General features: G+C 38.9%; 2 long non-coding RNA genes across 2 annotated transcripts; one reads left to right on the top strand and one right to left on the bottom strand.

Annotated features, from left to right (window-relative positions):
• Positions 1-1031: 1031 nt before the first annotated feature.
• LOC118495555 lies at positions 1032-24903 on the bottom strand. The gene is made up of 3 exons (XR_004898007.1): positions 24270-24903; positions 10365-10368; positions 1032-1042 (listed from the first exon to the last, which is right to left on the bottom strand). It is a non-coding gene; the product is annotated as an uncharacterized LOC118495555 (long non-coding RNA).
• On the top strand, positions 8765-27191 carry LOC118495556. Its single transcript, XR_004898008.1, has 3 exons — positions 8765-9056; positions 14662-14668; positions 27181-27191. It is a non-coding gene; the product is annotated as an uncharacterized LOC118495556 (long non-coding RNA).
• Positions 27192-27412: the final 221 nt, after the last annotated feature.

The following is a 27412-nucleotide window of genomic DNA, read 5'->3' as shown; positions in this document are numbered from 1 at the left end:
ACATAGAAGTATTTTCACCATCATATAATGCACACATTCAGAAAGTCAAGGTCCACTATCAAGATGTCAAACAGTATACCTGAAAGCTCATGTGAATGATATTTCAGGTTGTTTCACCACATTCTGTGAATGGAAGCGTTGGTACAGTGAGAGGATGTGCCAGAGACAGAAAAATGAACAGGCCTGAACTCCAATGAACTGACTTTGAAGAAGAGCTTTTATCTTTTCTGAGTTGTTCTTGCTTTAGGTAAGAAACAGACGCAGAATCCCAAATAAATCATAAGGGCAGAGTGAAGAAAAAAATAACAGCTGAAAACAAATGGCACTCATTCAAGGAAAAGAGAAAATTTATCACAGATGTTTGGAAATTTATAGTGAAGTGCTAAAACAGCTAAGGCAAAACTTATTTGATAAACTGTCTCTGGGAACTTGTAAATAACCATTGACACACAGCTTTACTAATCTGTTACTAGTCTGTTTGACTGACTATATATACTACTATATACTATATTCTGTGTTTAGGGGGATTTTTGGCAGGATTGTATGCTGCACAATATGATACTACATAGTTTTTTTCCTTAGCTGTCCCCATGTGTCCCTAGTTGGAGGACGTTTTGCTTGTCACATGCTTTTTTTTTATAAGATTAAGATTTTTTTTATTTTTGGGCATTTTAGGCCTTTAATAGACAGGACAGCTGAAGACATGAAAGGGGAGAGAGAGGGAATGACACGCAGCAAAGAGCCGCAGGCCGGAGCCGAACCCGCGGCCGCTGCGTCGAGGAGTAAACCTCCACATATGGGCGCCCGCTCCACCAACTGAGCAACCCTGGCACCCGTCACATGCTTTTAAAGTAATGCATTTATAAACCATCATTCTCAAGGGTTCACTCATCCAAATACTGTTTTATTTTGAGATGAATTGTGTTTTACTGTACTTGGCATAATCATAATAAAGAAGATAATAAACTGATAAAATAACTATTTTTGAAGGTTAAAACCTTGCTTCTATTGTGGAGATGCCACTCTGCATGACGGGTCCTTACTGCAGGTTTCAGAGACCCTTGTGCAAAATGATGTTTTTATTTACTATTCTTGCTGAGATTTCTGTTTTTGCAGTGATATGTTCTGTTGTAGCATTTGTGTATGTTTGATACAAGAATATGCATGATTGAGCAAACTTGTAGGGACTTTAAGTAACAGAGACAAGATAACAAAGACAATCTTAATACTGCTACCTTTTGGAAACAGAACAAAGAAACAGTCATAGTATAAATAGATCATCCCATCTTTGAAATCAAAGAGCAAACTAAAGATGACACAAATCGAATCAAGAAAACGTAATTATGTGAAGGAAACTGCAGCTATTTTATCAGAATGACATGAATAAACCTTACCAAATCTAAAGTGAATACAACTGTAATGAATAAACCCATCCGTAAACAGATATATTTTAATCAGCAACCGTGTTAACAATGAAAACTACAACTCCCATAAACCCACGACACTTCACGACATCATCAAAAGTCCATATTTATATCCATTGTTTTGATTGAGAGACCCCTAGCGGCAGAAAATTACATATTGTACGTTTAACATTGTCAGATAGGGAATGCCCCGGCGGAGGTCTGTGCTCTCTGAGCGCTCTTCTAGTTCTTCTTCTTTTGTTTCCTAAACTATTTCACATGTAAATAATATATTTTGCATCAAAAATACAAAAGGCTTCTATCAGTCAGTCCAATTCACTTCTGTGTGTCTGTCAACAGCCCATTGGGTTGCCTTGAAACTGTCACAAAACATGCATCAGTAAGGGAGTCTGGGACGATCACTCTCCTTGGCTGCACCACCTCCCCGTCTGACAAAAACTACATTTTAAAAAATGAGGTAAAAAGTTCAAGTTCAAGAAAATGTTTGTGTTTGTGTGTGTGTGGCTGAGTGTGTATGTGACATGACACCTCAGGCCATTTGATTCATCCAAAGTGTATTTGTATGAAATCACTGAGCAATGTGCATCATTTCATGACGTATAGCCTGGTCTTGTGAAAACCATGCAACCGACAAAAACAAGTCTAATGGCGTCTTTACGATCTCTACAAGAGTTTATTCCAAGATATTTTCAGCCACTGCTGAAAGTGTACACGGAGCAGACAAACCTCAAATATCTGCTGACATAAGGTGACACATAATGACGCAAGGATCAGCAATACAACTGGAGACTGACTTTGGACAAGTGCAAAGGGTGCACCTACACCCCAATGATTTCTGGAGACGCACCCTTCACTGCCTCTGACGGTGTGCAAGAGGACGCCAATCTTTCTGAAACTGGCAGTAATTGCGCTCATTTAGAGAAGTGAAACGTATAGCTGACTAATGGGCTAAAGCACGTTTCAAGTATTAAATGTAGATGCATTTATTTTTATACTTTTATTTATACTCTTTATTGATGTAATGTATATTGATAGAATGATAGTCTAATTTGCAGAAATACTCTTCAAAAGATATATATGTAATATTGCTGCATTAAAATGTCTAAAAACGACTATACATATGTTATATTTTTTTAGTTAGTAGTTAGGTGTTATTGAAGACGTTTCATTTCCGTGATTGTTCAGATGCCGCCGGAAATTCTGCCGGATGTCCGTCATTTCAGCCAGATGTCCGTAACCTTCCGCTTTCTTTGTGTTGGTATTCTAAACTCCAGTCGATTTCTGAGGACTATGGTTAACTGCTCCTCAGATCTCTGCAGGGTAAATCCAGACAGCTAGCTAGACTATCTGTCCAATCTGAGTTTTCTGTTGCACGACTAAAACAACCTTTGAACGTACACGTTCCACCAAGACAAGTTTCTTTCCGAGGCTATTTTGCAGTGGCACCGTTGCTCCGTCAGGCGCCCAGCGCCGCCCAAGACGATTGTGATTGGTTTAAAGCAGGGGTCACCAACCTTTTAGAAACTGAGAGCTACTTCATGGGTACTGAGTCATACGAAGGGCTACCAGTTTGATACACTCTTCTGAAATAACTAATTTGCTCAGTTTGCCTTTAGTTATATATGATTATTAATGATTAATGATACTCATCTATGTGAAGACACTGATCACGTTAATGATTTCTCATTATCAATATTACCAGCAATGACTTAGCAAGGTGGGAAACAGATAATATCAATATTCAATTTTCATTTTTAGAACAGGCCTGAGGGCTACTCATGTGGTCCTTGGGGGCTACCTGGCGCTCACGGGCACCGTGTTGGTGACCCCTGGTTTAAAGAAATGCCAATAAACCAGAGCATGTTTTTCTCCCATCCCGGAATGCTGTGTTGACTAGCCAGAACCTCCTCCGCAGCGCAGGCAATGCGAGACTACCTGACCCCCCACCCCGACCGGAGAAGTTATTCTCTCTGTAACATGAATAACACTTTAATAGATGAACTTGTCCGTGAACTGTATACATTTTAATTGGCAATGGTGGTTAACAATTAGACAACTCTCATGATCCCACGCAACTTAACATCTAATTTATAAAAGTCCTGTGTTTGTCCATGGTTTCGATTGAGAGATCCCTAGCGGCAGAAAATTGCATATTGTGCGTTTAAGAAAATATGCATGAAAATAAGACCCTGTGTTACACTATTTCGGTCACAGACTGCTGCCTTTGACAAAAATAATTTCCATGTCCTCTGGTTTGTAAGTGGGCATTTTAGAAAATGATTCACAAAATAGGCTTGAAGAGTGATGGAGTGAAGCGCAGCATTTTAAGGCATAACTGTTTTTACCAAGATCATGTCATTAGTATTCCTTTCATAAAGTTTTACATTGTGTTAAGCTTTGTGATAAATAGTACACTTTCTGAAAGATACTTAAAAGAGTAAACAGTCTTAAGACCCCAGAAGACTGCACTGATGTGGGATTCTATTGTTTTATACACCTACTTCAAAGTGTTAGGGATCACGGAGTCTGTTGCATCTTGTTATTCTGTATTATTTTTGTGATGTGTGTGAGCGAGTCTGTGACACTGCTAGAGATCAAAGTAAACTCCTAAACAACACACTCCTTCATGCATAAGACGCTTAACGACTCCTGCTAGCTCACAGTTTAGGTGTGGTATTATTTTTCAGTTTTTGCTGCTTATTCAGGATCAAAGGCAGCAGCATACAGTAGATAACAGATACACAGTATAACATTCATAATTGTTTAATTCTCCCTAAGTTTTTTCATACATGAGGGGCAGTTAATAAACACTTTGTAATTAAAGTACTAGTGATAATCAGGTTAAACATGTAATCCAGAGCAGCATTTTATGAAAACTATTTTTCATGTTGTAAATTGATCACGTTACAATACAAAAAATAAACATTAAGTGGATTTAGGGCATTTACAATGCAGTCAACTGAAACTACAAGGACAAATTGCTACATCATGAGGGAAATAACTATGATGTGATTTGATGAGACAAAGATTATGATGAAGTGAAAGACTCAGTGAACCAGGACGTACTCCGTGGCTGTGGGCATCTGTCCTTATGGACAGTTAGAGGAACATGATGAGGAAAAGATGCTCAGCAAATACGTTTTTACTGTGAAGCACAATGTCACCACTACTGATAAAATAAGGAGTCAAACATACATCCCTAGTGATGGTAGTAACATACTATAATTTATAATGAAATGCATTTATTTGTCCCTCTGTAAGTCCAGAGAGACAAATAAATGGCACTCAGTGCAACATAAATAATCAAATGTGTGCTGTGGGAAAGGGGCATCATAGCAGCATGCTGCAGATAGGATTGGTCTCATCTCAGGTTGTGTTTAGGCCTGCTGGTACAGTAAATGACCTCATTTAATGAAGGGAGCATCCACAACCCGTTTGCCTGCCATGTGCTGGTGCACATTATTAACATAAAAATCCAGCAGCACACCCTGGAGTTTAATAAGTCCAGGATTATACGCACATACTGTCAGCCCCCCTCTCTGCCCCCCTCTCTGCCTCACTCGCAATCTGTATCTCCTGCTGCTTACTCTTTTACTGTACCTATCTTCTCTGCTTTAATCCCTGATGGCTGGCGTGGAAACAATTTCTCTTGCATGTTGCAGTGATGAAAAGAGCCTCCTGTGAAGACCGCTTTGTGTCCAGCTCTGACATTTCTATTTGTTTAGAACATGGCTGTTGATGCTTTGGCAAAGCTTGAGATGTTGGATTAGAGCCTGGTCATGTTTCGGTTTCAGACTGAAGCACTTGACCTTTAATAGGAATCCGTTCTGTGTATTTGCTCGCAAATGTTTATTTATGTTGGATAGATCTTGATGGCTTTCGTTGTTTTTCCCGAGGGTTATAAAAAGTTCCTTGTGCCTCCAGTCTAGCCATGAGATTAACTTGATTCATGGTATTATCAGAATTGAGATGGTTCTAACATTTGGAATGAGTCACACTATTCCTTTGGATTTGACAGCAGGTTGATTATTTTTTTTATGTGATTTCCAACCAGCATGTAGTCTGCTGTCTTCTGCTAATACAGTACTGTATTTCATTGTTCATTTCTTCGTATTAGCTCAGATTTCAGTCTCTCTTGTACAATTGCAGGACATTTGAGCAGATTGTATTATATATAAAAAGTATTGTGGGGGATGACCAAAATGGATTTGTAAAGGGAAGGCAATGATTTCATAATGCAAGGCGCGTTCTCAATGTACCGTACTGCCAATAAGAAGAAAAAGACACGGCTCTTCTCTCGCTTTACACGGAGAAGGCCTTCGATATGGTTGAGTGGACTTTTATCTTCAACATTATAGCTTGATTTGGTTTTGGAAATACTTTCCTTAACTGGATCAAACTATTACATCTCGACCCTATAGCTGATGTACTGACAAATGAAGTGGTGTCTGAATATTACAAGAGGTTGCCCCCAAGGTTCACCTCTTTCACCACTTCAGTTCATACTGGCTATTGAACCACCAGCAATAGCAATTCGATCTAGTAGGCAAATACAGGAGCCGGTTGCACCAACAGGGCTTACGCCTGGTCTTAAGCTAAGTAGGTCTTAACTCAGCGTTCTAAGTCCGACTTAATAGTTATGCCAGTTGCACCATCTTGGCTTAAGCCCTCTTCTCGCTAAGACCGGCCTGTCAAGTACAAATCAGAAAACAGAGTGACTGAAAGAGGATGGGATAATGGACAACTTAGAGTTTAGGCAGAAAAAAAACACACAAAAATGGCCAAAAGGAAAAATATTTTTTTGTATATATATACACACATGATCTAATAAGACATACATAAAATAATTAGGCAAAACACATATAGGCTGTTCATCTACTTTATCACATTACATCTGACCACCTCATGTTTCATGTTCTAAGAAGCCAATTCTCCACCTTTAAACATGACTGAGTCTCTGACATGGAAGATTACTGGGAGAGAAGGTGATTTTCACAAGCATGTTTAAGGCTTAAGCATGGAATGACTATCAAACAAAAACCTCAGTAGACAAAACATTTCATTAAAAAACAAATATTGTATATGTCAAAATCTAAGCTTTGTCTAGCTGCTTTGTCTAGGAAGTGATTAGCAAACTCTGAGTAGCAAACTCAGATTTATATGTATATTTTTTTAAATCACGCATGGAAATGTACATTAAAAAATTGTTGCATCGAGATGCATCGATAATCGGTTTAGAATTGAATCGTTGGCCTCTGAATCGGAATCGAAAGGTGCCGAGAGATTCCCACCCCTAACTATAATGTTCTATTTTTCTTCTGGAGATGCTCCGTCTTGGAGGGACAGAGTCAGGCTCCTTTAAGGTACCATTGCATTTGTACCTAAATTCAGGCAAGCAAGTACTTAAGAACAGATACTGTGCATCCTATAGTTCTTAATATGGATAATGTATGGTCTGAGAACATATTGGACTCTCTGTCACAATTCAGCCCAGTGTGGGGCAATGTTTCATTTAAACCACGCAAGCTGGATGCAGGATTACAGATATCTGCAAAGAAAGGAATAAGTAAAGTAGGTGACTGCTTTAAAGAAGGTATTCTAATGACCTTTGAAGAAATCTCTCTAATGTATGATATTCCAAGGATTTTTTTCATTCATGAATTGTATGGCAGTGAAAAGACAATGCAAGCAAGGCAGTTTGCACAAGCTACATTTATTGCACTGACTGGAGACCACTGGACATCAGTAAGCAGCCATATCTTGGTGTAACAGCACACACACCTAATCAATGACAAATGGCAACTGCACTCTGCACTTTGCTTTAGGTGTAGTGAAAGGCATTTTGCTGAAGGTTCTAAGTTGTAAAGGAGTGGGAGATAACAAGACAAGGTCACCACTATAGGTACAGATAGCGCTCGCAATATGATTGCGGTCGCAAGGTGTCCACATATACCAGCATATGCCCTATGTAGCGCACATTATGCAGAGGGTGATCACAGTGGCTCTCTGTGACAGCGGGTTTAACAGTGCTTAGGCCAAGTGCCGTGAAATAGTCAGACATTTCAAACACAGCAGAGCTCAAAGTTCAGAAAGCTCTCATGGGCAAGAAGAGGAGTCAGTCGTCCAGGATGAACCCATGCATTCGAATTCAACTCTTGAAATCATAAAGCGGGTCCAACATAACAAAGACCCACTGTAGGCAACTCTGGCACAGCAGAAGCACAATGTACCATAGTAACATCAGCTGCTTATCGGCTGATAAAGTTGTAAACACTGCTGGAGCCATGCAGGTGATTTCCCTATGCTCTCCATTTTATTTTCTGACAAATACAATTGATATAATAGTCACTTTGTTATTGTATTTTAGAAATTCTAGGCTTTCCCCTAAATGGGTGTTATATAAATGAAAAGAGTAGTCATTCTGTTGGTCCTGTGTTTGTTGTTATGCCACTGAGCACCTCTGTGGTGACGAATGTGTGTCCTGCTCTGTGGTGCTGCCTGCACTCTGCCACCTATTCACTACAATGGAGTAGGGCTGGGCGATAAATCGATTTTATTGATTAACGAGCTACCGCTGACCTGAAGGAGCACGATGCGGGGCACCAGAGGCGGTGTTGAGGAACTCTTTTGCGGCTCAACACATCTACTAAATGCCGCTGATACGACCGAGCTGTGACGGAGGTCTGTAGCGGCTTAAACAACTAGCAATCGCCGCTCTGTAGCACGGAGCTCCTCTTCGATGTTTGTTTTTACAGGTATGCTACATTCAAGAGACCATGGGATGTTAATGTACGTTACTCAGCAACAGGTGAAGATAGGGGCAAGGTTGTGCAATAACGTTAAAATGATTTGAACTTGTAGCGAGGAACGAGAAGTGAATAACCTGTATGTGTGAAAACAGCTTTATTCCCCCCCCCAAAAAAAAAAAAAAAAAACAATGGTAGGGAAAACACTCAAACCAATCTATATTTCCACAAAATTGGCATGAATAATCATAATGATATACATGCCCCATGTGTGTGCGTGTGTGTATGAGTCAAAACAAAATAAAGTTAAAACTTGTTTTGAACAATTTCTTTGTCATCTGCAGATTGATTTTAAGTAGGGGGAGAAAAAAATCGATTGAAATCTTAAATCGGATTTCTTTTTTTTTTTTTTTTTTTTTTTAAAAATCGGGGATTTTATTTTTAGGCCATATCGCCCAGCCCTACAATGGAGGTCCCAGATGTTTATCCTGTCTCCATAGTGTGCTTCAAGGCTGCATTTGCAGAGGACCTTAACAGACGAAGGAGAAACCTGTCATGGCTAAAGGCAGCAACAGCTCTAGATGCCCCCTTTTTTGAGATGTATATGTTTGTTGAAACCCTGTATGACAATGTTCTCTCAAATGAGTCATGGTTGGGGCTTTTGGGCCTTTCAGACCTAATCAGACTAATTGAAGCCATATGGTGTGTCAGCTGAATGTAAGGCCTACATATATCCCTTCATCAAATGTGTTCACCATTTGCCTGAAGAAGACCCAGTAGGGTCGAAATGTTGCATTTATATTAAATATTGGAGTTTAAAGCAGTGTTGCGGACATTACATTTTTTCGTTTTAAGTACTTTTCATTTGTCCTGCACCTGCCAGAAGGTGGGATGTGCACACAATTATTTTTATAAAATTTAGCAACAGCTCTAGAGCCTAGATTGAAGGACCCCAGGTGCCTTCCCAGAACATAGAGGGAAGAGGTGTGGCGAAAGATGAGCGAAATGCTGATGGACAGAGAACCTGCATCCCAGCCCTGCAGAGAGGAAATGGAACCAGGGCCACCAAAGAAGAAATGGCCCTCCTACTGATAGGGTTGGTTTCAGAGTCTGATGATGAGACACTGAGGTGTGGACTCGAGTGACATGACTTGGACTTGAGTCACAAATTTGATGACTTTAGACTCTACTCGAGAAAATCAGAAAAGACTTACAACCCGACTTGGACTTTAACACCAGTGACTTGTGACTTCACTTGGACTTGAGCCTTTTGACCTGACAAGACTTGATACCTTTCCCCAAACTCAAATATTAAAAAGTATGTTATTTAAAACGTATTTTACAAATAAAATACATTTCCATTCATTTCCTGAATCAACAAACGCTATTATTCCCAGCACGTCGATGCTTCATAAACGCATCACTTCCCAGAGCCACTTCAGCCAGTCTAACAGACCGCAGACCGGAGAGCATACAGTATGTCGGAGAGAAGCATGAAGAAGTGAAGTTATGTCGCTGAGTGCCAGTTGGAAATCATGACACCAAAGATAGTTTTGTTTGCATATAAAGACTATATCGTTGTCAACATAAAATGGATGGTAATATGCAAAACATGCGGGTCTAAAATTACAGATGGAGAAGCTGCTGTTAACCCAAAACAATTTGACAAATTGGCTTTTAAAGCAAATGGCTACGCACTGCAATTTGCTAATGTAGCAGTGAAATCGTGCTACCATGTAATTAGTATTACTCTGTTGTCTACATTTGAAGATTGCATTATGACTTGTTAAGGACTCAAAATACAAAGTTTATGACTCAGGACTTGTTAGTCTTAGTCTCGCTTTGCCAGACCTTCCTCTATGCTGCGGAGGAGGGTCAAATGAATGCAAAGAAAGTTACTTTATGAACTTGACTTTAAGATTTGTAATTGTTTATTATTTATTTACTGTAAACAAAAGAAAAATGTGTGAATCTGTCATTATTGCACAATTCCTACAAGTACCTAACTGAGATGTAACACTAACACTTTGCTTATACAGTACAAACAAAATGGTCCAAAAACCAGTTTCCACAGCAGGACATTTGTAACCTTTACGTTTTTCTAATAAGGAATGTAATAATTCTCCTGGACAAAAAAGGGGGTGGATAATGTCCCAAATGACAAAAACAGTCAAAAAAACGATACAAACCACACAGTCCTAAAACCGTATGCTGATATACATAGTCAATCTAGTGTAACTTCTAAATAATTTTGATTACTCACTGACGTCCAGTGATCACCGGTTAATGAGACAGCATTTGTAGCACTTTGCAGCAGTTCGAGTTGGGCTGCTTTCTCCGTGTCGAAAGTAAACTACTGTCCCCCTCGACAACTGTTTAAAAGTAAACTTTCCATTCAGAATCTTATTGGCATCCATTTCGGCGTCTCGCGCTCAGCATCGACTCAAAATGTAACATTAGCCTACTACTCTTTGGCCAGCTCGCAAGCCCAAACAAGTGTGTGCAGCGTGCCTGTTGTTTTGTTTCCGGTCTAGCTAGATCCAGTGTGGTGTTGTAGTTTTTCTAACGTTACTAGTTGTTGCAACAGCATGTGAGAAAAACTACAAAGTTTGCTAGGCTAATCTCGCGATAAAACAATTCACGCCGTTAATAACGCGTTTAACTGACAGCACTACTTTAAACCAATCACAATTGTCTTGGGTGACGCTAAGCTCCACACTGTACGTTCAAAAGGTGTTTTAGTCGTGCAACAGTAAACTCAGATCGAACAGATAATCTAGCTAGCTGTCTGGATTTACCCTGCAGATATTTGAGGAGCAGTTAACCATAGTCCTCATAAATTGACCGAAGTTTAGAATGCCAACACAAAGAAAGCGTAAGGTAATGGACATCTGGCCGAAAAGACATGCATCCGGTGGAATTTCCTGCAGCACCGGAGCAATCCCGAAGTCGAATGTTGTGAATATAGACTAGTTAGTCTTGACTTGGATCGGGACTTGTCATTCTTGATTTGAGACTTGGTTGTGACTCGCAAAACAGTGACTTGGTCCCACCTCTGCTATCCACAGACAAAACTCTAGCCTGAGCCCAGTATCAGCATAGAGGCACGTCCACTACAGTGGTGGTCGGCACACACAGGTGCCAACAGTAAGCTGGCCCATAATGCACAAAGGTACTTGGCTACACATGCCTCAACAGTGCCAAGTGAGAGGCTGTTTTCTTTGGCAGGCCACAGTGTGCAGGTCAGCTTTGTCATGTGGAAATGTCAATAAGCTAGTCTGCCTGAGCAACTGGTTAAAAAGAAAAGTACAGTAGACTTTATGAACTGGTTGAAGTGAGAGTGCAATAGAAAGCTTCATTTTCTGTACAACTTTTAGTTGAAGTAGTCATTAAACTGAGGATTAAAACAGAATCTCCAAACCCAATATGTACATTTGTATTGTTAATCACCAAACCCCCCCGATCATATTTCACATATCATCATGTTTATTAAAAAGGCTGTAGAGCAGTGCATTCATCATAATTATCGTTCGCCCAATATTGGACATTTGAGGTACCTATATCAAAAGAGCAGAAATTACTAATTGATTATTCATTTGATGAAAATGAATTGGCAACTACTTTGATGATTACTTAATTCTTAGTTATTTCCCAAGCAAAGATGCCAAACATCTGATGTCTTAAATGTGATTTTAATGGTGTCTTTGTCATATACAAGTAAAGTAAATCGTTTCCGGTTTTGGGCTCTTAAGATTAAATCTGGAATTTGAAGATGTCATCTCAGAATTCTAACTACTTAATTACCTAAATGCTCCTACCTTTAAGCAGAATGGTCCACCTTATTACTTACTAATGCATGGCATACTAGCACTGTTGCACTGACCTTTGTGGGCAGGGCACACCTACATGGAAGTTGGATGTGTGTGGTCCATTGTACTATGGTCTGCTGGTTTGGAGTTGAGCAGAGAAAGAGGTAGTCAGGTAAATAAGCCATAGCCAACACAAAAAAACTCTAATATGAATGAGAGAAACAAAGATGGCTCAAACTTTGGCTGTGCTTTCAGGAATTGACAGTTCTGAAAGTGTAAAAAGGCTTTTCTTCTCCAAAAGTTTTCATGTCGTAAATGCAATCAAGCTGTAAGAAGTATTCTCTCCTGGCTCATTCAATGACTATTGAGAATTTACCAATGTACATTTGTGTAAGTGAAATATTGACGGGCCAACTTGCCTCATCAAAGCAGGCAAAAACATTCATCTTGTTTTTAATTACTTTGAGACAACTGCTGCTGATTTTTTTTCTGATTTCCAAGATAGTGTTTTCAATTGAACAGCAACTATCAAAATTAATCACATTATAAGTTAACATTCAATGTCATGAGTTCTATTTCTCTCCAAATGTGCCTGTAGGAGGCTTTATAATTACCTATCATGTTTATCTAAACTGGAACCATTTTTTAGTCCAAGACAAATTTAGCAGACCTATGCAGAATACCTTGGAGTATTTCAAAGATGTTTGATAAATACAAGCTCCTGTACCCTGACAAATCCCAGGCCATAGAAATATCGGAATGTCACAAGAAACATAATTATCCTTTAATTTATCTCTACATCACACTAATCCTGATTAGGATAATCATAAATCTATATGCAAAGTAAGCCTGCGGAGATGAGTGAAGGGTCAATGAATCTCCATGGATGACTCTTTCTCCTGAGTGAGTTCAGAAACACTACAGCTAAATAGTTACAGCTAAAAAACATTTAACACAAAAATCCGTCAAACTCACTTGACTCAATCTGATGTTTGTGGCTTTATTGAGTCAGGTTGACAAGACAAGCATGCCAGGTCAGGTAGCAAGCTCGATCCGTTTAAACGCCTACTTGACATCGAGATACAGGGACTTGACAAATCTCTTTATGGGTCCCTAGAGGTATCACTCTGACCTGTGGTAGCCACTACGCTACACTTCTCTGGGTATAGAGCAAACATTCAACATTTATTGTGGCATTTTGATTTATTCTCTTTTTGTGTCCATTTCCCCCATAGACTTCATTCTGTCTGGAGTTCAGTTTCATAGTAATTCAATCTTACTTTTTCACTTGGCAAAAAAGAGCTCCTGAGATGTCGTTTCAGAAGTGCCTTCAACAACTGCTGAGCCATGGCACAAATAAGGAGGCAAACTCAAAATGTAGCGAAGAGGGCGAAGATCCCCACTGGCATCAAACTTGTTTTTTTGGTATTTCTTTTAAAATGAAAGTTGTTCCTCAAAACAATATTGCTGCTGTCTGACTGCCTTGATCGGCGACTGTACAAACAATTCCAGTTGTTAGCCAGGTCCTAACTGACACACATGAACCCAATGAAATAGAAAATCTTTGCTTTCACTCTCTTTTGTAATGACTGCATTAGAGCTCACACCATCCTGTTACTGTCTCCTGCAAAGCTCGCCATTTACAACACACTCCATATGTCCTCCTACACAACATCACGTTCTGTTAAAGAGTTTTGTTCAAGAGCAGCCCTTTATAAAAACGTTCAGCTCAGCCCATCTAAAACAACACGCATTCACACCGCTGGGAGACTGAATTAAGTGTGGAGGAGTTTTCCCATGAGAACGTGTAGCTATACAGTACAGGGAAAACCCATTGACTGTGAATTGTGACCTGATACTCAGTACAACCAGTGTGGGCAGAGCACATCTGATAAGCCTGAATACATCATGAAGTCAATTGAAGAGCGCGAGAAACCAAAGGCGTTTAATGTTTAGATTTTTTTTAATCTCGCTAAATAGCATGACTTAAGTATAAAAGGAAAATGTTGCGTAAATAATTGATCAGGCTGTAGATGGGATTGCATTAGGATCAAATTAAAGTGCAACAGTCATGTAAATATTCTTCTCTCAGACTCTCTAAATATTGTTTTTGCTCTTTGTCTTTGAGTCCGTCTGTCAGTTTGTCTTTCCCCTCTTCCCTTTTTTGCTCCTCCCTTCCCTCCTCTCTGCGCCAACTCTCTCCCTCTAATACACTGCAGCAGTTGTAACTCTTACATCACCCCCCTCTCATCATTTTGGAGGTCGGCGGAGAATATTGAACAGTCACTTACCCTCATATTGACATGATTGTAAAGAAAGCACAGAGAATAGTTGATATGTTTTTCATCTCCTGTCTATTTCATGTTTGACGTGTGTGCGTCTCAAGCGGGGAGGGAGATGAGGAGCGTCTCTTTCTCACATGGTGTCGGAAAAAAAAAAGAAAAGAAAAAACTTGATCTCACCTTGACTTATTTCTTTTGCATCCTTCACTTACCAACTGCTGGATGATGTGCAATTTTCACACACAGCAACCATCCTGAATCATCAGGAGACATTTCTGCAGTGGAGATTGGTGTGTCTAGAATTCACAATACCATCATGCCTCGCACACATTGATTTTTCTTCAATGCAGTGAGAATGTTATTGACTTGGAAAGAGAGACAGAGAGGAACTCGTGGCAAGGATGTTGGTGCATATTCTGACATTTGAGATTGTACTTGTAATACCCTCTGGTGCTCTGTCATCTAATAACAAACAGGCTGCACTGTGGCCTATATAGAAATACACTGTTGTATGACAGTAAAACAAACCATTATAACAAGCAAAGAGAATCTATAGTAGGCACATATAGTTACATACCTTATCATTAGCGCTATTATCAAAGAAAAGGAAAATGCCCTGTTAGTGTTGAATGATGGGTTCTGGCATTAAAGGCATCTAGGCAAACAAGTAAGCAGACATTCCCACTGACTCATTTAATGAGATGTTATCATTATGAGCTAAAACTTAGTCATACACTTTCCTGCTTTAGCACAGCCCACATGTCACTCATGAGGCACAAAGCCATAAGCCTAATGTGTGTCATTCCAACACATTGTACATATTTTCTTGTGTGGTGAAACCATACATGGGGGCACATTAAATATGAATGCAGAGGAGAAGAAAGCCCACATCACTCCCAGCTCTGGTGATTACTTCCACTTCTGGGAAAAGTAAACAGTTCATAGATGTGGCTCCACAACCTTACACATTAACATTGCCATGTGTAGCGTGAAATGTCTCTTACTTATAAATGAATACACTATAGAATGTAAACCGCATGTGCTAAGATGAAGAGGCATTAAAACATAAATCAGTCAGCCTGTGTTGATGCTGCTATGGGACATCTCGTATATAGATTTCAGATGAAAAGATGAATTTGTAGAGAGGAAAGAAACTGTGCAAGTCTGTTTTACGGGGGTCAACTTTCAAATGCAAGGAAAAGAAAAAAAATGGAACGGAGATATAAAGGAGTTTTTCTCTTGTGTGGCTTGTCTCTGATTATGGTTTTGAAGTTGATGCTTCAATAAAAATCAGTGCTAGTACAGTGTTTGGATTTTTGCCAAACAAGAAGAATGGAATCTTAAATTGCTAAATGTTTGTCTTCAACTTGAATTAAACTGAATGTCTTTTTTGTAGTTGTCTCTTTTTTTTTTTGCTGTGTTTTGTTGCTGCTCATAAAAGTTTCTATCTATTTTGCATTTTGCTCATTTCACAAACTCTAGGGTTTGGGCTTTAATTTTACAAACTCTAGGTTGTGTGAAATGAGTGTGCTTAATCTAATGAAAAAATTAGCATATGTCATTCTCTTTTCCTTGTAGTGAACTGTTTTGACTCGCTTACTGCCACAGGATGTGCAAATAATTGTATAATGAATACTGGATTTGCTATTGAAACAAAAAACAAGATGAAAATGTGATGCATGCAGTTTAATAGAGTGTTTTCTAACCTTTTTTGTCTCACGAACCCCCACATCACTATCAGATGAGCACCAAGTACTCCATCAACATATACCCGTCAGCTTCTACAGTTTATGTGATCATTTCAACTTAATGGAAATTGTGTTAAGCAATGCTACATATTCTGAGTATTGTTTGGAACTGGATATTGTTTCATACAATTGAAAAGTCAACGTTCATGTCAGTGTAGTGGAGTAGCAGGACCTTTCAGACATTTATCCATTAGCTATTAAGCTGTTTATTCATTAGTTTTACATAATTATGGTAACTGTTGTGTATCTGTTGCTTTCAGCAGATTATTTCAACCATGTATTCCTTAGTTTTAGCCAACTACTCCACCATTCATTTTAAATAATTATTTCAACCGTTTATCCATTCCTTTTCGCTAAATATTTCCACTGTTTATCCCTTTCTTAGCTATTTAAACCAATTGGACACTACTTTTAGCTGAATATTTTGACATCTCTGCAAGCTTGCTAACTAGTTTTCTAGTCTGTAGATTTACTTAAAATCAAGATTTACGACAACACATCAATTTGTAATACTTTTTCTCCTTATAAACAAATGTGTATATATTTTCAATCAAATCATAATTCCCTGTTTTGTCAAATGAGTTGAGCTACACCATAATCTTTCCGTGTACCCCTGCCAACGGCAGAAATACTGTCATTATCATGATCTGTATCTTTAATCCAATGCTAACATTAACATAGGCATTAGAGTACTTGCATCAGTTCTGTATCTTATGCAGCGAGCAGTCATATCCCCTTTAACGCCCTACGCAGAGATCTATCATCTGATGCATTTTGGATCATGTTCAATTCCCTCTCTCACAGTATTGATGGCCTGGAGATTTACCTCTCTCAGTGTCAGCTGAGGTGATGCATATTGAAAAGCTTAGCGCAGTGTTGACATCGGAGCTCTACCATTTGATCTGCTTAGGTTCAGCAAAGCGGTGAACTCTGTTTTGGGATCTACAAAATAAATCCTATAAATGGAATATTCGCTCAGGAGGGTGTTGGGTTCCTAGTTTATGAGGGAGTCAGTAATCCCATAAAGTCTGGATTTGCCTTTCTTTATGAGGCTCAATATTGTGTTGGATCTTATGGGCTTATGTGCTGTCAAACAGGGAAAAATTACAAATAATTGACAATACCAGGGCCCTGATTACTGATCGAGGGAAATCGAAGATAAACAGCTTTTCCTATGATCGTGCCGCTCCACTTTCCTTACTTGGCGAGATGCTGTGTGTACTGTACAGTACCTCAGAGGATCAATGGCAGATTCAGCCTAATTCTCACCCTTCCACCTGCTCATTTATTTTCATCCCCACTCTGTTGCAGAACATTTCCACTCCCCCTCGTGCCTTGTAGCATCCCCGTCATTGCAAATGGTTATCGAGCATTCTCAGGTTGCTGTACACCCAATAAACTTGAGCAGATTTCGGACGGCCAATGCAAATACTCTAACACTGAACAAGGTCAGTCTGGTTTAGTGAGCATCAGCATGTCTTAAAGACACGGGGGAGACAAACTTCTCTGCAGCATCTCTGAGAAAGTCTCTTTAACACCTGTTTACATAACAAAGCATCAAATTCATTACATTTTTCAGCATGTTTACAGCAGAGAAATAAACTTCCATTGACATGGACAACAAAAATACTAAATAGACGTTGACGCTAGATTTGTTTGACTAAATGATGGTTGTGTAACCAGCTTGCATGGTATATTTGTCTGGTAGCAGTGTGTGTGTCACCCACTGAGACCATTTTGATTTACATCTGAATGCACCAGCAACACTGAGATTCATCCAGATATATTTTTATGGAGCTGGTGGAATGATACAGGTCAATTCATCCCTTTCTGTATGCATCTCATGCAGTGCAATACAATAATAATCAATGATATGTGATGTAACATTTACCCTGTAATGCCACCAATGGATATTTGCGACTGTATTATACATCTAGTTGTCTTAATGGCAATGGCAATCCTACACTGACAAGAGACATCCATCCTAAACAAACTATAGCTTAAGTATTATTTAAGGGCCGTATCCTACACTATTACATTTGTAGCCCATCACAAATTTTAACATGTTTCTCTAATCTAAATTACAATGCAATACAATGACTTCTTCTATCCTCACTGACCTTTTTCTTCTCTGGAGCTGCAAGGGCAATTATTAGACGCTAAATAATGAACACAAATCATGTGGGGGTTTATCACACTGAGACCTGCATCTATTGTTACGCAATTTGCTCCCAGCTTCTCTTAATCAGCGTAGCCATGTGTCCATCATGGCAATGGCACAATTAAACAGGAATATAAGAAAAAAGAAAAAAAAAAGTCTGCCATGCGCACGAATGTGGAATTGCACTTTCCTTCAGTCCTTAAAGTGCTCAGCAAAAAAATAATATTAGAACATCTTCAATTTTGAGGGCAACTTTGTTTGCTGATGAAACCCATGTCATATAATCCAAGCTCCATAACCTTTTGGTGAGATTGTTTCCCAACTAGAGTTTAGACTCTCGGCCCGAGCCTGACCCGAGGTCGTGTCGGGCTCGGGCCGTTATTTTCCGCCACTATCCTCGGGCTGGGCCGGGGCCGGGCCGGACCCTTGATCAAGCAATTTTTTTTTTATCCATTACCTATTTAGCCTAATTGGGTGGGGAGAAAACTATGCCATAATCAGAAATATTATAAATATGTATATATAAGCTATATAAAAGTAACAAATGTGTACAAAATTTAGGCTGCAGTTACAAAATGCAGCACTTCATGCGCGGAGTCTCCTCCTCTCGCACGCATCACACCGGGCCTGCTGTGCTGTATTGTGTATCTTAAGTGCAACATGGAGCTTGAAGATGTAAAGAAAAAAAGAAAAACAGGAGAATTACCTTTGAGCAAGTGTGGAGGAAAGTCGGAGGTATGGAAGCAGTTTAAACAAGTCGTGGGCAGTGACAACAATATGTTGTTCATCATCGTTTCTTTTTTTTACGTTGCTTCATTCGGATCCACTTGCGATCCGTTCCATTCTAACAAACAGCGCAGTTTACAGGCTTCGTCCTTGTTGCATTATTCTAAACAGATTTCTGCAGTTCAAACAACTCTGAATTGTAGTTGAGAACGTCAGTTATAACGGCCCACGTATTAAAAAAGTGTCGGGTTTAAATCGGGCTCGGCCTCATAATTACAGTTAATGTGTCGGGCCGGTATCGGACGCAACGTGCTTGGGCAGGTTCGGGCTTGATTTTTTGGGCCGATCTAAGCTCTATTCCCAACATTATTTTGTTTATTTGGTCATAAGTTGAAACCAGAAGATTAACTTCATTTTTGCTGTGCCCACACCAAAGGCAATGCATATACTTTAAACAACTGTTTAAAATTCTGAGGCAATAAAATAAAATAATATTTTAAACAAAAACATTCGGCAATATTTCCCATTTTTCAGTATGCACCTCAAAGCGTCTCTTTAGGTTTTAGAGATTTGACATTTCAGAAAAGGTTATCCAAGTTCACAAAAATGAAATGTGTCAGTGCTATCTGACAGGGGGGATCTTTGTCTAAACCCACTCAACTGGAATCAAATTAAAGACTGTGAAACAAATACTGAGCAAAATGAGTCCTTATCAGGCAAAATGATTAACGCTAGATATTTATACACAGTTATATTTGATTTAAATGTCTGTGTGGTGAAAGTTCACTTCAACAACTTCAATACCTGTGCAGTAAAAGGCGTTATGCTTTACAGTGGTACCTCATGGTGGTAGTGGACTGAACTGTGTCAACCTGAGGCTAAATGTGCCCTTGGCAGGTGAACTGAGGTGTGTGAGTTATGACTGTTGGTGAGGCTATATCAGATGGCCTGGGAAATCATGACGATGACTGGCCAAATACCGCTGATTGTGCCTGAGGCTCCTACTTCAGTGGCCACTCCCACAGGGAGTTGTTAGGGTCAGAGTATATTTTTGTTCAGAATCCTCTCTAAATAAATAAACAATTATAGCTGTGTAAAAGATACCACAGTCAAAACCTGGAGTCATTTGGGAAAAAAAATACATACATACATACATATACACACACACACACACACACACACACACGTTGTGTTTTGTATAATGTTCAGCTTCCAACAGATTGGAGGAGCATGATCGAGATAAAAGAGTTAGAGAGAAAATTAAACAGAATGAAGCAGCAGACTGTGAATGAATATGGTTTATAAAGATCTCATTTGTATTTTATGTTTGACTTTGATGGCCCCCTGGCTTCTAGAATATGCACATCAATCAGGGAACATCTGAATAGCTCATAATGATGTAGAAATGTATGGCTCTATCGTTTTGAGAGGTTTTCTTTGGGCAGCACAGTCAAAGTGCATGTCTCAGCTCAAAGCACACAATAGAAGATATCAAGATATCAGTGAAATCCTGACAATCCACTGACGTTATTTTGTGGAAGATCTGTACAGGCTGAACGCCTATCTTTCCTACAATGGTTACACAGCACAACCTATATCCAAGGACAAATGCTTTCATTACAATTTACCGAAAACCCGACAGCACAGCCACTGTCAAAAGATAGAGAGAAGGTTGCAGATTATTTGCAGAGCTGCTGCTCATTGACCTCACTTTCCAACGTGAACAATTTCATATTAGTAAGTGTGACTTAAAGTCTTTACTTACATGCGAGGTCACCAAAGTCCCAAACTTTCTCTGAGGTGTATACTGTATATAATAAAAGATATTGTACAACATTTAAATTACTGACTTGCTCATCTGATTGCCCCCATTGCTTGCTTGGACAGGCAGCTGAATCCATGTGACGCGTGATATAGGTAACTAGAGAATTTGAGTAGTGGACTGCTTATAGTTCAAAGCCATTCATCCCAAGACATCCTATGACTAGGGATGGGTACCGAACCCCGGTATTAAATGGGCCCCGGGGGTAAATTATGAGAAAATAAAGCAGCGTCAATTCTGTTGTTAATTTGTTACTTTTTTCGTAGTAGTAAGTACCAAATCGATAAGCCGTATCAGTAAGAGTAGTAATACCGTTAAAATCTTAACGATACCCATCCCTACCTATGACGTCCTGTGTGCTCGCACTAATCAAACATCAATCAAAGCTCAGCTTTGGGAAGGGAAGAGATACAGGACAATATGAGGAGACAGAGAAAAAGAAAGAGAGAAGGTGATGGAGATGAGAGAAGAAGAGCAGGAACTGCCCACTGTGCCCAGGATGTTGTCCCTGTGCTGTTCAACACAAACAACAACTGACCTGATTAAATTCAAAATATGTAATTACCACAGAGATATTATATGTTCTTTGGTTATTACAGTACAGGGGAACCTATAGTCTCAATAATAACAACACAAACACCTAGCCTAATTATAGTGTAATAATATAGTACCGTTGTATAAATACATTAATGTAAAACACAGTTTGGTCAGGTTTATGTTTGAAACACATTTTTCAATTCAAATCCAAATGATGGAAACTCAAACACAAAGATGAAATAAAAGGTGTATATCATATTACCCAATTATTTTTAATAATACACTTTGGCAGGAGAGACAAGTGAGGAGTCACAGAGAAGGGGACAGGCAGTAAATAAAGAAGATGAGTTAGAACAGTAGTGTTAATTTCCCTTTAGTTGAACGCTTAAACAATTGTCAATTGTCATTTTCAGATGTTTCATGGTCATTTTAGCCTCATCTGTGTTTCCAGATTGTATATAGGATCATTCAGTGCAACATTAGTAAGATAAGATCTAATTTAGTAGGATCTGTTTTTGGACCTCTATAACCCTGCATAGGGCCATGCCTGGATTCATTAAGGAAAGATATAAGTACTTTACACTCTTTAAATATTAAGCACTCTCTCTCAATGCACCACTTCATGCCATGTTGGATATTTCTTCTGACATTAAATTAAACATTTCTCACAACGCATTAACTGTCAGGGTTAGATATCTCTCTCTCTCATCACTTTGAGTGGCATTGACAGTATGAAAGCAGTTTGCCACCTTCGCCTGACTTATATAATATGACATTATATATATATATATATATATATATATATATATATATATATATATATATATATATATATATATATATATATATATATTTCTGAATTGTGCTACATGATTCAAAGACAGATTGTCAGAATTTAAACAAGCTTAATGAACTTCAAGCTTTCATTTTAATGTACTCCTGGAGCACATTTGATTTCTTAAACTCAAATAAATCCATAAAACATTCTAAAACTTTATTCAAATCTTTTTTTACCAATCCTGCTTCTCCTTACTTATTGGATAAATAACATCTTAATCGTAATGTTACCAATGGATTTAATAGGATTTCTTTTTCTTTTTTATCACAAAGTGATTGTGACATAATGTTAATTGCTGTTCACCAGGAGGGAGAGAGAATTACAGTTTGAGATAAGTGTGCGAGATGTCCGTGGGACAGCAGTCATTTTGCTCAGAAAATCCAAAACACTGCGGATATTTGGCATCTGTGTTAACTCTGCTTTCTTCCGCTCTACAGTCAGCCCGCTGTTTAGAGCTTTTTAACCTGTCCACACAATTCAGTCTACAGAATGTAGATAACACACAGCATAGTCACGCAATGCTAATAAATAGTGGATGGCTACATGTAGGGATGGGAATTGATACAATTGTATTGGTATCAATGCCATTATCTATTCTGCATATCAATTTCAATTCTTTATCGTTTCCCTTATTAATTCCTGATAAATTTTCTCTGTGGAAAAAAACTTAGGCCTACACAGGTTTACAGCATCAATGCAACTGTTTTGTCACAGTGTAGATAAAATAAGAGAATATGTGTTGGGGGGAGTTTAAAAAGTCATTTCGCATGACCTTTCAAATAATCATGTTACTGTATAATTCTCTGGTTTATCAGTGTATTAACTACAGCAGACCGAAGTCGCAGTGACGAACTGAGTGATGGCTGACTCACATACCAGCATTGGCGGCTGCTGGTCTTTCAAAGAGTCATTTATTTATAATAATATATAAACTTAGCACAAAAAGTAAGGAAATTTGTGTTTGGTAGATTATTTCTCTGTGGTAACAATGCTTTTTGGCATTAAATCTTATACCGTTGGAAAGCCTGTTTAGTTCCCTTTCAAATGGTGCCCCACTTGTAAGGAACATGCATTTGTGGGATGAGCAGCAGCACTGAGTATGTGGGTTGTGGCCATGAAAAATTTGCCAAATCTTCTCTGCCAATGCCAAACAGCTTATTCTGCCATTGACTCGTTTGGTGTTTGGTGGATTGGATGATTGAAGTTTGAAGAAACAAGACATATTGGCAATTTAACAATTTATTCATTTCACAAACAGGAGCCTCAGTAGCGTGTGGAACAACAATACACAGCCATAACAGCCTGGCACCTCCTCCTCATGCTGGTCACCAGCCTGGTCACACACTGCTGTGGGATGGCATCCCATTCTTCAACCAGCATTTGTCGCAAGTCAGCCAACGTGGTTGTGTTCACTCTGGCATGAACAGCACGCTGACCCAAGGTGATCCCACAAGTGTTCAATTGGGTTGAGGTCAGGACTGCTGGTTGAAGAATGGGAGCTGTTGATGATGATGCAGATGGTTGTAGTCTGTAGATCTGGAGCAGCAGGGTGACTTTTAGCTTTCATGGGTTGGTGATAAGACACTGTGCTGCTATGATGCAGCAGCTCAACAGTGGTCGAGCCCTTCAGCCCCAACTGGAAGAAAAGAAAGTAAAATAAAATGCTTGTTTTTTCTGTTCAGTTTGCTTTGTATTAATAAAAAAAAAAAAAAATAAAAAAAAAAAAACGCTATTTAAGGAGCAAATAACAAAGCATATCATTTTAGATCTGATTTTATTATAGTGGTGAAATTGTACTTAACGTTTATTGTACTTTTTTTTTTTAATTGAACTTTTTAAACAGACTGATATGAATTCATCATTTTCAGACTGATGTTATATGAAGGAATGAAGACTAAATTCTGATGAACACACAACAGTGATGCAAAAACTGACAAACAATTTCAGTTATTACAGTTTAGGTTTTACTATTGGCTCTAACATGAAATTCGCCAAATCCCTAAGGAACATGGTTAACCAAACGAAGAAAAAATACAAAGTGGGGTCATTAAATACACACATACTGTCTGTCATATGTCATTCAATCTAGTTAAACAATAAAGAAAATCTATTTGTTTATGGACATCAAGCTAGGCTATATGCTAGCGCCATATGCTACGTGCTTAATTTATGTTACTCACCCTCGTAGTTGTGGACGTAACTTGATATGTCCCATTTCAAAGCTTTCTCCAGTTTCCTGATGGGTGCAGGTGAAAGTGCGTCGACCATTCTGTGTACATTGTTGACATATATATAATAAAGCAATGGACGGCGGGGGTACATAAACCCGGTTACAGAGCAGCTGTCCGCAACAGATGTTCTAACGTAAAGCGAACGCACCCTCAACGGGGCAGGGATCATTTCACACTACAGCTGGCATTCTATTTGTTGGGGAATTTTGATAGGGTTGTAACACAAAAAATCTGAACGTGCAGGAGGAATCCGATTTGCAAGCGTGCAGAATCGGCCTGAGTGTGAGGAGAAGGGCCAAAGCTGAGAGCAGGAAATCTGTCCAAGCAACAACATATCGGAGTCAAAGCAGAAAGTTTTAGCACAAGCAGAGCAAATCCAAGCGCGAGCGGTGACTATTTGAGTGTGAGAGCAATATGTATGTATATGAATGTTGAACCAATTTGAGGCTGATCCTAATAACCCTAAGCTAACCTGTCTAAGCCTCTCTCCCTAACAGTTTCCTTCATCTTTATTCAATGGAATTACGTAATTATAAATAATGTAAACATATTTTACTAAAGATAACAGAAGCTAGCTCATAAAACAGTTCAACTCTGTCAGAAGTTGACTGCAATATTTGGAATTAAAACCCATCCTCCTGTAGGTAATAGTTCACTGTTAAGATGGATTATATTTAGTACTTGGAAAGAAAGGGCTGTGTTTAGTTTCTCGTTTGTTTTTGGTGTCTGCATGTTGTGGTGACCCGCTGTGGTCAGCGAGGTGACTGACCTGCATTGATGTGCTCCAGACCATACACAGCTGTGCAAATATTGAGCCAGGCCAAGCTGAGGCATGGCCATCAGCCATCACTTTGCTGCATGCTCTGGCATCAGTTTGACCAGCGGCTCTACAGGATTTTCTAACCTCATGCCTCCGTTATTCTCCATCTTTTATTCTCCAGCCACCACAGTACATACCATCTTGGGTATTATGTTGTTGTGGTGGCATATGTCTGTCACATTCATGGGAACACAATCACTTAAGAACTTAATTCTTACACCACAGGAGTCCTCTACAAAGTACACAATTTGATTTTAGAGCATCTTTCTGCATACATTTGCACATTAAGTGCTAAAAGAAAAAGGATCGTCGTTAAATCCCTATGTAACTACTTGATGCTTTACAATGCAGAGATTATATTAATACCACTTGGGTTATGCAAAAGAAGGGATGTTGACACAGAAATATTCCAATTCATGAATTAATTATCTTAATTAGTGACCTCGTTACCATAACTGGTTATGTGTTATATATCATGGTGATTATGGCAAAACAGAAGGCAGCTGAAGTGCCTCTTTCTTTTTTATTGTTTAAGGCTGTGATCTGAATTGAGTTAAAGCATTTAAACACTAGACTTATGAAAAATTCTGGGATTTTTACAGACAACTCGGGTTGATCTACCATAATTAGGCCAACAGAGTGTCTTAGGTGTTGCAACTCGTACAGCACAGTTCTGTTTTAGAGCACAAAGGGGGAAATGCATTTAGCCCCGTAACATCCGTTTGCAAAATGTTTGATTTCCAGCCTGGGACTTGACCAGTTTGCTTGGTGCATCCTGTTACACCCAGCCAGGGAGCATCCATTAATGGTCTGTGGATGTCTGCAGATGCATGATAGAATACCATTATCAGCTCTGCAAAGCAATTTGGATTGTGCAGGAAAAAGCAGTACTGGCTTTTATAGATGTTACATAAAGCAGAGAGTGACAAGAAAAACAACACATACAAGCCTATTTAACTCCCCAGTCTGTCAAAGATGTGTCATGCTCTATCCGCTGCACTGTTGTCATGGCAAATGACGCAAACATCTGAAGTGATGGTGTGCCTGGAACGGCAGGCTATGGGCACTGAGTCAGACTGTTGTGTAAAGGTCCCTTGATATGCCTGTTATTTGGGAGGTCTAGGTCCAATTTACAATTTGATAGTTCAGGCAACATTGAATAACGACTACCACAGATGTACTCTATTCAACAGAGACAGAGAAAATATGTGTGAGGGAATATGTGCAAAAATGAAATTATGGAGAGAGAAAAAGCATGACCACGAACAAAATCAGACAAAATCAGTTGACCTACTTTAACCAAATTGTTTTAACCAGACAATTTTAACAGCAATCCCTTATTCTTTTTAGCAGTGCATTTCTGCATTAAATACTTATGATAACATAGTCCAACACGATAACATTTTGATTGAAGGTGGGTAGATCTGAACATTTTTGTATCATCTTCATTATAATCTTGGGCATGGTTGCATTCCCAATGTAAGGTAAACCTAGCAGCAAGCAAGCTGCCAGGGAGAGTGAATATTTTTTATAGTCAAATGGAGGTCTCAGTTACACCAGACTAGCAAAAAGACTTGATAAAAGAACATGCTTCGTATTATTAAAATAGATTTGCAGCCTACATGAAACCAATAGGTAAGAACGATCTCTATAATGTCAGATTTCTGAATATATTTAAGTCGTGTCCTGACAGGAGCTTACGAAACTGATGGATAATTATTTCAGAAAAATGATTTTCTATACTCAAATCTGATTAAATGCATAACTCCCTGGTACTGTAGGTCAAGAAAGGCTGGGCTCTGACAGAGCAGTACATATAGGTCTCTTTGAAAAAGACCAGTGCCTGATACAATATTCATCACACAAGATTCATTTTTATGGCTTTGATAAAGCCTGAGGTGTATTGCTTTACATTCCTAATCACCTCAGCAGAAACCTGCAGTGGCGATGCATGTTAACAGGATAACATTAACAGGGCACCAACGGTCAAATGTCTTTTTTGACAGCTACAGTAGATTTGCTGTATTGTAGTGCAGTGTCCTGCTATGATATTCAAAGTATCTCAATGTAGAACCAAATTATCAAGATACTATCTGAAAAACCGACTACATAAATGACAGAAGAAATAAATCTCACATTTGTCTGTAAATCTAATTTATTGAGCAAAGGTGACTGATAATTGGGAGTCAACATCCAGCCAACCATATTGTGCCAAAAACAGTTTTACCTGATGTCTAGACTATTATCAACAAACAGTCAGAAACACCA

This window comes from Sander lucioperca, chromosome 1 (assembly GCF_008315115.2).
Source record: "Sander lucioperca isolate FBNREF2018 chromosome 1, SLUC_FBN_1.2, whole genome shotgun sequence".
Taxonomy (NCBI): domain Eukaryota; kingdom Metazoa; phylum Chordata; class Actinopteri; order Perciformes; family Percidae; genus Sander; species Sander lucioperca.
This window is presented reverse-complemented; position numbering and strand designations above follow the sequence as displayed.